Source organism: Oncorhynchus keta, chromosome 3 (genome assembly GCF_023373465.1).
Source record: "Oncorhynchus keta strain PuntledgeMale-10-30-2019 chromosome 3, Oket_V2, whole genome shotgun sequence".
Lineage (NCBI taxonomy): Eukaryota > Metazoa > Chordata > Actinopteri > Salmoniformes > Salmonidae > Oncorhynchus > Oncorhynchus keta.
The window spans coordinates 19,369,838-19,382,841 of NC_068423.1; the positions used below are offsets into that span (position 1 = coordinate 19,369,838).

The 13,004-nt window shown below is 44.9% G+C and overlaps 1 long non-coding RNA gene across 1 annotated transcript; it reads left to right on the forward strand.

Moving 5' to 3' along the window:
• Positions 1–11: 11 nt before the first annotated feature.
• Positions 12–2,244, forward strand: LOC127914614 (uncharacterized). The gene is made up of 2 exons (XR_008089064.1): positions 12–841; positions 936–2,244. It is a non-coding gene; the product is annotated as an uncharacterized LOC127914614 (long non-coding RNA).
• The last annotated feature ends 10,760 nt before the right edge of the window (positions 2,245–13,004 follow it).

A 13,004-nucleotide genomic window follows, 5' to 3' on the forward strand; every position in this document is an offset into this window, starting at 1 on the left:
TTTATAATAAACTACCACCTGGTTTATTCACTTCAACGTAATATACTTAATTTACGCCCAACAGGCCATTATTACTGGGCTTAATAATGACAGACAGACAACACATAACAACTGGATCAATACATGGTAGTCCTCTGTAGCTCCATTGGTAGAGCATGGCGCTTGAAACATCAGGATTGTGGGTTCAATTCCCGCTGGGGTCACCCATAAGTTAAATGTGTGTTGCTTTGGGTAGAAGCCTCTGAGAAATATTGTTATTGCAAGATCATATATCAATCATCAATAAGAAGATGGGACAGATACAGGACACGCAACAACTTAATTTGTTCCCAATCAACCTTCCCTCACCTCCCAACACGCAGCAGATACTGACCAACAGAGGTGTGACTGGGCTACAGTGTCTCTGAGAGGCCGGGTGGTGTGTTTGTGTCGGGGTGCGGTTTAGTGAGTGACCCTGGTGTAAAGGCAGCATATGTTCCCCTGCCACAGGCCCAGCCCTGTTTTACAGCCTGTGCTATAGACATTACATATACGACTGACTGTACCTGCTCTGATGAGTGTTTTATATCAACAATGTCTGTAAAATAATCCAAAACTGAATAGTACGTGTTATCATGTGTTTCTATAGCGATAGAGCTGTTCATGATGCCATTGGCTCAGAGAATTTGAGTTGATTTACTGTCATTGGCCCTCCCTCCATCCTGTTGCTTCACCTCATTGGTTGATTGTCCCTCCCATTGTCCAGGTGATCAATCCCAGCCAGGTGTGTGTGTGTGTGTGTGTGTGTGTGTGTGTGTGTGTGTGTGTGTGTGTGTGTGTGTGTGTGTGTGTGTGTGTGTGTGTGTGTGTGTGTGTGTGTGTGTGTGTGTGTGTGTGTGTGTGTGTGTGTGTGTGTGTGTGTGTGTGTGTGTGCGTGCGTGCGTGTGTGTGTGAAGGCGGGCGGGCGGGCGATGTGGAGAAGGTTGAGGGGTGAGTATGATGTCATTCAGAGTGTGTAAGACTGTATGTGTCTTAAACTGGCACCCTTTTCCTCTAAAAGTGCATGACTTTAAACCAGAGGCCTATGATCTAAGTGGCTCTGGTCAAAAGTAGTGCACAGGCTGCCATTTGAGACACGGGCTAACTGTAGGAACAAAGCAGATAGAAATTCACTGTCCAGAACGGGCAGAACTCTCCATTGTTTCTGATCTGGTCATTGTATTTGTATCTGCTGTCAGTGAACTCCCCCAGGTCATCCAAGCAATATTGCCAGCCAATCACATGGTTGCATGGGAATCAGACTGTGAGCGGGACATAAATCATTAAAGAAAAAGTAGTAAATAAATGGAAAAATGTAACTAATTACTTCCCTCTCTCCAACTCTTTATCTTTCCATATATCTCTATTTCTCTCTGTTCCTCTCTCCCTGTAGTCTACCCCTTCTCTCCCTCTAGTCTATCCCCTCTCTCCCTATAGTCTATCCCCTCTCTCCCTCTAGTCTACCCCCTCTCTCCCTATAGTCTACCCCCTCTCTCCCTGTAGTCTACCCCCTCTCTCCCTGTAGTCTACCCCCTCTCTCCCTGTAGTCTACCCCTTCTCTCCCTCTAGTCTACCCCTTCTCTCCCTATAGTCTACCCCCTCTCTCCCTGTAGTCTACCCCTTCTCTCCCTGTAGTCTACCCCTTCTCTCCCTCTCATCTACCCCCTCTCTCCCTCTAGTCTACCCGATCTCTCCCTGTAGTCTACCCCCTCTCTCCCTGTAGTCTACCCCCTCTCTCCCTCTAGTCTACCCCTTCTCTTCTCTCCCTCTAGTCTACCCCCTCTCTTCTCTCCCTCTAGTCTACCCCTCTCTTCTCTCCCTCTAGTCTACCCTTTCTCTTCTCTCCCTCTAGTCTACCCCCTCTCTTCTCTCCCTCTAGTCTACCCCCTCTCTTCTCTCCCTCTAGTCTACCCCCTCTCTTCTCTCCCTCTAGTCTACCCCCTCTCTTCTCTCCCTCTAGTCTACCCCTCTCTTCTCTCCCTCTAGTCTACCCCCTCTCGTCCTCTCTTCCGTCTCCTCTATGCTCTATATCTGAAGTAAAGAAGAAGCATTGAGCTGTGGTATTGTTCATAAAAGTGTTTGTTTAGCCTTTTCATTTTATACATTTTCTACCGTATTTTACTTTTATTTTTATTGTTGCAGTTCTTTGAAGAACATAAAGCGGACATTTATTATGAAAAATAGTTTTGAAGATCTAACGAGTCAATAAAATATTACCCAAGTGAAGTTACCCTGATTTCTATTCTAAAATATTAAAATAAGTGCAGTTATTTTTATACATTTCCTGCAAAACACTCCATTTCTTTATCTCTCCCTCTACCCCATTCTCTCTCTTTCTCTCCTCCCCGTTCTCACTCAATCACTACCTTACCTGCCTCTCTCTCTCCCATCTCCATCTCTCGTTTCTTCTCTCCCTCTTTTTCTCCCCCTTATGGTGAAGGTTGACAGTGCAGTTTTGCTTTCATCACTGTGGACCCTTTAATTTCTCTCTCTCAATATCTCTATCTAACTCTCTCTCTCTATCTACCTCTCTTTCTCTCTCTCTACCTCTTTCTCTCGCTCCCTCCCCCACTTTCTCTCTCTCTACCTCTCTCTCGCTCCCTCCCTCCCCCTCTCTCTATCTACCTCTCTTTCTTTCTCTCTCTATGTACCGGTACCTCTCTTTTTCTTTCTACCTCTTTCTCTCACTCCCTCCCTCTCTTTCTCTCTCTATGTACCGGTACCTCTCTTTCTCTTTCTACCTCTTTCTCTCACTCCCTCCCTCTCTTTCTCTCTCTATGTACCGGTACCTCTCTTTCTCTTTCTACCTCTTTCTCTCACTCCCTCCCCCTCTTTCTCTCTCTACCTCTTTCTCTCACTCCCTCCCTCCCCCTCTCTATCTACCGCTTTCTTTCTCTCTATGTACCTCTCTCTCTCTACCTTTCTTACTTCCCTCTTTATCTTCTCTTTCTCTACCTTTCTCTCACTCCCTCTCTCTCTCTCTCTCTCTACCTCTCTTCGTACCTCTCTTTCTCTCTCTCTACCTCTTTCTTTCTCTACCTCTTTCTCTCTCTCTTTATCTACCTCTCTTTCTCTCTCTACCTCTTTCTCTCACTCCCTCTCTATTTACCTCTAATTCTCTCGCTCCCTCTTCTCTCGCTCTTTCTCTCCCTCATCCATTACCTTGTGAAAGGTTTGTAAATGTGTTATTATATGAAGACCAAATGATCTGGGGTCCTTGACCACAACATACACACACAGCCCTCCAGCCCCGGAACAATACGGGTGCATGGAGAGTAGGAGGATATAGAGGGATGTAGGGAGAAGAGAATGGAGGAGGAGGACAGAAGACAGTGTGTGCATGCATGTAGGAGAGTAGTGTTATGGAAAGTAAACTTACGTAAATGTAATGTATTTTCTTCATAAGAAATGTGGAGAGGAAAAAAATCTAAAAAGCTGTTTTAGCTTTGTCATTATGGAGTATCGTGTGTAGAAGGATTAGTATTTTTTTAAATGTATCTATTTTAGAATAACATGCTGACCACACCGCTTAGAATAAGGCTGTAATGTAACAAAATGTGGAAAAAGTCCAGGGGAATGCAGTGTCCAGTATATTCAGACTTCAGGGCCTCTTGCCGGCTTTAATGTGGCTCGTGGTCCATGGTTTTGACACATCAGACTAAACTAAGCACACACATGCAAACACAGACTGAACACACTCACTGGTCCCCTACCTCCTACCCTCAACACCTTACACCCTACCCCCCAGCTCCAACACTATAAGCCCTTATACACCATAAGCAGCTTATACAATGGAGTGAGTGATGGGAACGGTATCCTTGATTTCACCCAGCCTATCAGAGAGCAAGGTTACTGTTTTGCAGTAATAGTTAATCTGTATCCATATTGATTTTGATTTATTCAATACTTGTAGAGCTTTGCAAGATCCTCAGAGTTAGGGGAGGGGGCAGATGGTAGGGTTTAGGGGAAGGGGACTGAGGGTAGGGGAAGGGGTCAGAGGGTAGCGGAAGGGGTCAGAGAGTAGGGTTAGGGGACAGAGGGTAGGGTTTAGGGGACAGAGTGTAGGATTTATGGGGCAGAGGGTAGAGTTTAGGGGGCAGAGTGTAGGGTTTAGGTGGCAGAGGGTAGGTTTTAGGGGTCAGAGGGCAGGGTTTAGGGGAAGGGGTCAGAAGGTAGGGTTTGGGGTCAGAGGGTAGGGATTAGCAGACTGGTTCCCAAACCTTTTTGGCCCGCGACCCCATTTTGATATCTGAAAATTATATGACAGTCAATTGCAAATTAGTCTGACTTAATCTATTTGTCTCACCACCAGTAATGAGATGGGTGTGCTTGATGCATGTCGCGTCGGAGCTTCTCAAAGTCAGGGGGCGTGGTCGACAGTGCACACCTCATCTCTCCTGTCACATCCAACTTCGATCGATATTTGTTTTTAATGCAGACGAGAGAGCTGAATCAGCGTACCGTGTGTTTTAATGCAGACGAGAGAGCTGAATCAGCGTACCGTGTGTTTTAATGCAGACGAGAGAGCTGAATCAGCGTACCGTGTGTTTTAATGCAGACGAGAGAGCTGAATCAGCGTACCGTGTGTTTTAATGCAGACGAGAGAGCTGAATCAGCGTACCGTGTGTTTTAATGCAGACGAGAGAGCTGAATCAGCGTACCGTGTGTTTTAATGCAGACGAGAGAGCTGAATCAGCGTACCGTGTGTTTTTAATGCAGACGAGAGAGCTGAATCAGTGTACCGTGTGTTTTAATGCAGACGACAGAGCTGAATCAGCGTACCGTGTGTTTTTAATGCAGACGAGAGAGCTGAATCAGCGTACCGTGTGTTTTTAATGCAGACGAGAGAGCTGAATCAGCGTACCGTGTGTTTTTAATGCAGACGAGAGAGCTAAATCAGCGTACCGTGTGTTTTAATGCAGACGAGAGAGCTGAATCAGCGTACCCTGTGTTTTAATGCAGACGAGAGAGCTGAATCAGCGTACCGTGTGTTTTAATGCGGACGAGAGAGCTAAATCAGCGTACCGTGTGTTTTAATGTGGACGAGAGAGCTGAATCAGCGTACCGTGTGTTTTAATGCAGACGAGAGAGCTGAATCAGCGTACCGTGTGTTTTTAATGCAGACGAGAGAGCTGAATCAGCGTACCGTGTGTTTTAATGCAGACGAGAGAGCTGAATCAGCGTACCGTGTGTTTTTAATGCAGACGAGAGAGCTAAATCAGCGTACCGTGTGTTTTAATGCAGACGAGAGAGCTGAATCAGCGTACCGTGTGTTTTTAATGCAGACGAGAGAGCTAAATCAGCGTACCGTGTGTTTTAATGCAGACGAGAGAGCTGAATCAGTGTACCGTGTGTTTTTAATGCAGACGAGAGAGCTGAATCAGCGTACCGTGTGTTTTAATGCAGACGAGAGAGCTGAATCAGCGTACCGTGTGTTTTTAATGCAGACGAGAGAGCTAAATCAGCGTACCGTGTGTTTTAATGCAGACGAGAGAGCTGAATCAGTGTACCGTGTGTTTTTAATGCAGACGAGAGAGCTGAATCAGCGTACCCTGTGTTTTAATGCAGACGAGAGAGCTGAATCAGCGTACCGTGTGTTTTTAATGCAGACGAGAGAGCTAAATCAGCATACCGTGTGTTTTTAATGCAGACGAGAGAGCTGAATCAGCGTACCGTGTGTTTTTAATGCAGACGAGAGAGCTGAATCAGCATACCGTGTGTTTTTAATGCAGACGAGAGAGCTGAATCAGCGTACCGTGTGTTTTTAATGCAGACGAGAGAGCTGAATCAGCGTACCGTGTGTTTTAATGCAGACGAGAGAGCTGAATCAGCGTACCGTGTGTTTTATTGCAGACAAGAGAGCTGAATCAGCATACCGTGTGTTTTAATGCGGACGAGAGAGCTGAATCAGCGTACCGTGTGTTTTTTATGCAGACGAGAGAGCTGAATCAGCGTACCGTGTGTTTTAATGCAGACGAGAGAGCTGAATCAGCGTACCGTGTGTTTTAATGCGGACGAGAGAGCTGAATCAGCGTACCGTGTGTTTTAATGCGGACGAGAGAGCTGAATCAGCGTACCGTGTGTTTTAATGCGGACGAGAGAGCTGAATCAGCGTACCGTGTGTTTTAATGCAGACGAGAGAGCTGAATCAGCGTACCGTGTGTTTTTAATGCAGACGAGAGAGCTGAATCAGCGTACCGTGTGTTTTAATGCAGACGAGAGAGCTGAATCAGCGTACCGTGTGTTTTTAATGCAGACGAGAGAGCTGAATCAGCGTACCGTGTGTTTTTAATGCAGACGAGAGAGCTGAATCAGCGTACCGTGTGTTTTAATGCAGACGAGAGAGCTGAATCAGCGTACCGTGTGTTTTAAAGCTCGGAGGGAGACGGCACAGTATTCCCTTTGAGTCAGGAACCAAAACTCTTCCATAGTGATCTGTGAATGCGTTTTCTGCAGCATTCGGTCACATGAGAACTTGATCAGCTGTTCGATTTCTCGATTCTCTAAAACGATGTTGGAGGCAGCTTATGGAAGAAAAATTAACATTACATTCTATGACAACAGTTCTGGTGGACATTCCTGCAGTCAGCATGGCAGTTGCACGCTTCCTCAAAACTTGAGAGATCTGTGTCATTGTGTTGTGTGACAAAACTGCACATTTTAGAATGGCCTTGTATATTCCCCAGCACAAGGTGCACATGTGTAATGATCATGCTGTTTAATCAGCTTCTCGAAATGCCACACCTGTCAGATGGATGGATTATCTTGGCAAAATAGAGATGCTCGCTAAAAGGGATATAAACAAATTTGTGCACAAAATGTGAGTGGAAAAAAAGTTGTGTGTATAGAAAATGTCTGGGATCTTTTATTTCAGCACATGAAACATTATATATGTATATATAAACACTATATATATATATATATATATATAAATATATACAGTACTAGTCAAAAGTTTGGACACACCTACTCTTTCAAGGGTTTTTCTTCATTTTTACTATTTTCTACATTATAGAATAATAGTGAAGACATCAAAACTATGAAATAACACATATGGAATCATGTAGTAACCAAAAAGGTGTTAAACAAATCAAAATATATTTGATATGTTTGAAGAATCTAAGTAGCCACACTTTGACAGCTTTGTACACTCTTGGCATTCTCTCAACAAAACCTCTGTAGCACTTTGCGGTTGAGGGAGGTGCAGTTGCCAGTTGCCGGTGATGCAGCCAGTCAAGATGCTCTCAATGGTGCAGATGTAGAACTTTTTTGAGTCATGCCAAATCTGTTCAGCCTCCTGAAACTGTCACGCTCTCTTCACAATTGTGTGGGTGTGTGTGGACCACGTTAAGTCCTTAGTGATGTGGACACAAAGGAACTTGAAGCTCTCGACCCGCTCCACTACAGCCCCCTCGATGTGGATGGGGGCTTGCTTGCCCGCCTGTTTCCTGTAGTCCACGATCAGCTCCTTGGTCTTCCTGACGTTGAGGGAGAAGTTGCTGTCCGGGCACCCCACTGCCAGGTCTCTACCTCCTCCCTGTAGGCTGTCACTGCTGTCTGTGATCAGACTTACCACCGCTGTGTCGTCAGAAAATTTGATGGTGTTGGAGTCGTGCGTGGCCAAGCAATCGTGGGTGAACATGGAGTACAGAAGGGGACTAAGCACACACCCATGAGGGCCCCCCATGTTGAGGGCCCATCCACACCAGCTGAGGGCAGCCCGTCAGGAAGTCCAGGATCCAGTAGCAGATCAGCCATGATCAGAGCATTGTCTTCTTCAAATTGGCTTGTTTGTGAATATCTTCAAACAATTTCTCCACCATCTACTAGACACAATAAATGAATGACAGAATAGGTTTGGTTCAATATTCCAGGACTACATGTGGTGGTAAATATTAGCTTAACACTTAACATATAAAACATGTAAAAACCTGTTAAAACCATGTATTAGAAACACTCTACTATGTTGTTTTGCATTGCATGAAACAAATGTTTGCTTTCAAATCAAATCAAATTTTATTTGTCACATACACATGGTTAGCAGATGTTAGTGCGAGTGTAGCGAAATGCTTGTGCTTCTAGTTCCGACAGTGCAGTAATAACCAACAAGTAATCTAGCTAACAATTCCAAAACTACTACCTTATAGACACAAGTGTAAGGGGATAAAGAATATGTACATAATGCTATATGAATGAGTGATGGTACAGAGCGGCATAGGCAAGATACAGTAGATGGTATTGAGTGCAGTATATACATATGAGATGAGTATGTAAATAAAGTGGCATAGTTAAAGTGGCTAGTGATACATGTATTACATAAGGATGCAGTAGATGATATAGAGTACAGTATATACGTATACATATGAGATGAATAATGTAGGGTATGTAAACATTATATTAGGTAGCATTGTTTAAAGTGGCTAGTGATACATTTTACATAATTTCCCATCAATTCCCATTATTAAAGTGGCTGGAGTTGAGTCAGTGTGTTGGCAGCAGCCACTCAATGTTAGTGGTGGCTGTTTAACAGTCTGATGGCCTTGAGATAGAAGCTGTTTTTCAGTCTCTCGGTCCCAGCTTTGATGCACATGTACTGACCTCGCCTTCTGGATGATAGCGGGGTGAACAGGCAGTGGCTCGGGTGGTTGTTGTCCATGTTTAAACTTCAAAGAAAGAAACCTGTCAATTATTTAAGAGGTTTGGTTTGAATTCTTTATTGTACTGTCTACTTAATTAGTTTGACCTATTGCGTTGATATGTGAAATAGTGGCCTGATTTGGTTTAGCCAATTAAAAGTCTTGTTAAGTTTTGGGCCGATCGTGTGAACTTTGGTTTTATTTACTGGTGTGGGGCACTTTTAGGGACACTTTTGACACTGCTGGAGACGTGAAGAGAAACAGAGACGTACACTGTTGAGTTTAAACTTTTACATCTGATGGGCCCTCCCGAGTGGTACAGCAGTCTAAGGTACTGCATCACAGTGCTAGAGGCATCACTACAAACCCGGGTTCGATCCTGAGCTGTATCACAACCCAGCCACGATCTGGAGTCCCATTGGGTGGCGCACAATTGTCTGGGTTAGAGGAGGGTTTGGCCGGGGGTGCTTTACTTGGCTCATCGTGCTCTAGTGACTCCTTGTGGTGGGCTGGGTGCCTGCAGGCTGACCTCGGTTGTCAGTTGAACGGTGTTTCCTCCGACACATTGGTGCGGCTGGCTTCCACGTTAAGCTGGCGGGTGTTAAGAAGCACGGTTTGGCGGGTCATGTTTTGCAGGACGCATGACTCAACCTTCGCCTCCCGAGCCCATTGGGAGCGAAGGTTTGGCGGTTCACATTTCCCCTGTCTTCTCAATATAAAGTTCAAGATATGTTTAATGTTTTTAAGAGATATATAAAGATGTTTGTGTTTGTTGTTGTTTGCAAACCCGGGTCAAATGCAACTCAATGGTATTTGAGGTGCTTCGAGTTTTGGAGATGCGTCTAATTTAGCCTAGAAAGTTGAAATGTTAGGTATAGTGTGTACTGGCAGCACTGAGAGAAGCCAAAACGAACCCTCACCCACACACGCACACGTACTTGATTCATTTGTTGTGTTATCAGAAACATTCTGTCCTTCAGCACATCCAAATTGTTCAAGGACAAAGACCAATCTCCCAACCCTTATGTGTGTGTGTGCATGTGTGCCTGTGTGCCTGTGTGTGTGTGAGAGAGAGCGAGAGCGAGAGAGAGAGAGAGGAGGTTACACAGCTGCACGCAGCCGGTTTATCATGAGGACGGAAAATGCTGGTAGATATGCCTCATACACACACAGTGTATCAAACACACACACAGTGTATCAAACACACACACAGTGTATCAAACACACACACACTCCAAAGATGTTATTTCAAGGTTGCAGGTGCAAGGCAGGTCCATGAGTCCACCTGAATGTGGAAAAACACTCTGATGCCCAGTCCCAAATCAACCCCCAGTCCCTTGGCCTAGCTACTACCACTTACCATCTACCAGGGCAGTGGGGTAGCCTAGCGATTAGAGCGTTAGTCCAGTACCAAAAGGTCGCTAGTTTGAATCCCCGAGCCGACAAGGTGACAATTCTGCCGGTGTGCCCTTGAGCAAGGAACTACACCCTAAATTGCTCCAGGGTCGGCGTTGATACTGCCTGTGACCCCACTCAGAAAGAGTTGGGAAATGCAAAAAAAACACATTTCAAAATCACACGTGTATTAATAGGACAAATATAAGCACCCACCAAATTATACTGAACAAACATATAAACGCAACATGTAAAGTGTTTATTTCACGAGCTGAAATAAAAGATCCCAGAAATGTTCCATATGCAAACAGCTTGTTTCTCTCAAATGATGTACACAAATTTATTTACATCCCTGTTCGTGAACATTTCTCCTTTGGCAAGATAGTACATCCACCTGACTGGTGGGGCATATCGAGAAGCTGATTAAACAGCATGAATATTACACAGGTGCACCTTGTGCTGGGGACAATAAAAGCCTACTTTAAAATGTGCCGTTTTGTCACACAACACAACGCCACAGATGTCTCAAATTGAGGGAGCATGCAATTGGCATGCTGACTGCAGGAATGTCCACCAGAGCTGTTGTCAGAGAATGTAATGTTCATTTCTCTACCATAACGCGCCTTCAACATAATTTTTGAGAATTTGGCAGTACGACCAACCGGCCTCACAACCGCAGACCACATGTAACCACGTGTAACCACACCAGCCCAGGGCCTCCACATCCGGCTTCTTCACCTGCGGGATCGTTTGAGACCAGCCACTCTGACAGCTGTTGAAACAGTAGGTTTGCACAACTGAAGAATTTCTGCACAAAGCGTCAGGAACCGTCTCAGGGAAACTCATCTGCGTGATCGTCGTCCTCACCAGGGTCTTTACCAGACTGCAGTTTGGCGCCGTAAACTACTTCAGTGGGCAAATGCTCACTTGGCACGCTGGAGAAATGTGCTCCTCACGGATTAGTCCCAGTTTCAACTGTACCGGTCAGACGGCAGACAGCGTGTATGGCGTGGTGTGGTCGAGCGCTTTTCTGATGTCAACGTTGTGAACAGAGTGCCCCATGGTGGTGGTGGGGTTATGGTATGGGCAGGGATAAGCTACAGACAACGAACACAATTGTATTTTATCTACTGCAATTTGAATGCACAGAGATACTGTGACGAGATCCTTAGGGCCGTTGTCGTGCCATTCATCTGCCGCGTCACCTCATGTTTCAGCACGATAATGCACAGCCCCATGATGCAAGGATCTGGACACAATTCCTCCCTACCTTTTTTAAAAATGTTTTTTTTTTAATTCATTGAACCTTTATTTAATTAGGCAAGGCACTTAAGAACAAATTCCTACTTACAATGACGGCCTACCAAAATGCAACAGGCCTCCTGCGGGGACGGGGGCTGGGATTTAAACAAAACTAAAAAACAATATAAATATAGGACAAAAAACACACATCACGACAAGAAACAACACTAAAGAAAGAGAGACATAAGACAACAACATAGCAAGGCAGCAAAACATGACAACACGGCATGGTAGCAACACAACATAACAACAACATGGTAGCAAGACAACATGGTAGCAGCACAAAACATGGTACAAACATTATTAGGCACAGACAAAGGCACAAAAGGCAAGAAGGTAGAGACAACAATACATCACACAAAGAAGTCACAACTGTCAGTAAGTGTGTCCATGACTGAGTCTTTGAATGAAGAGATTGAGAGAAAACTGTCCAGTTTGACTGTTTGTTGCAGATCGTTCCAGTCACTAGCTGCAGGGAACTGAAAAGAGGAGCGACCCAGGGATGTGTGTGCTTTGGGGACTTGAAACAGAATGTGACTGGCAGAACGGGTGTTGTAAATGGAGGATGAGGGCTGCAGTAGATATCTCAGATAGGGGGGAGTGAAGCCTAAGAGGGTTTTATAAATAACCCCAGTGGGTCTTGCGACGGGTATACAGAGATGACCAGTTTACAGAGGAGTATAGAGTGCAGTGATGTGTCCTATAAGGCGCTTTGGTGGCAAATCTGATGGCCGAATGGTAAAGAACATCTTGCCACTCGAGATCACCCTTACCTGCCGATCTATAAAGTACGTCTCCGTAATCTAGCATGGGTAGGAAGGTCATCTGAATCAGGGTTAGTTTAGCAGCTGGGGTGAAAGAGGAGTGATTACGATAGAGGAAACCAAGTCTAGATATAACTTTAGCCTGCAGCTTTGATATGTGCTGAGAGAAGGACAGTGTATTGTCTAGCCATACTCCCAAATACTTGTATGAGGTGACTACCTCAAGCTCTAAACCCTCAGAGGTAGTAATCACACCTGTGGGGAGAGGGGCATTCTCCTTACCAAACCACATGACCTGTGTTTTGGAGGTGTTCAGAACAAGGTTAAGGGTAGAGAAAGCTTGTTGGACACTAAGAAAGCTTTGTTGTAGAGCATTTAACACAAAATCCGGGGAGGGGACAGCTGAGTATAAGACTGTATAATTTGCATATAAATGGATGAGAGAGCTTCCTACTGCCTGAGCTATGTTGTTGATGTAAATTGAGAAGAACGTGGGGCCTAGGTTTAAGCCTTGAGGTACTCCCTTGGTGACAGGCAGTGGCTGAGACAGCAGATGTTCTGACTTTATACACTGCACTCTTCGAGAGAGGTAGTTAGCAAACCAGGTCAAAGACCCCTCAGAGACACCAATACTCCTTTGCCGGCCCACAAGAATGGAATAGTCTACCGTATCAAAAGCTTTGGCCAAGTCAATAAAAATAGCAGCACAACATTGCTTAGAATCAAGGGCAATGGTGACATTCATTGAGGACCTTAAAGGTTGCAGTGACACATCTATAACCTGAGCGGAAACCAGATTGCATACCCGAGAGAACACTATAGACATCAAGAAAGCCAGTCAGTTGATAATTGACAAGTTTTTCCAACACTTTTGATAAACAGGGCAAAA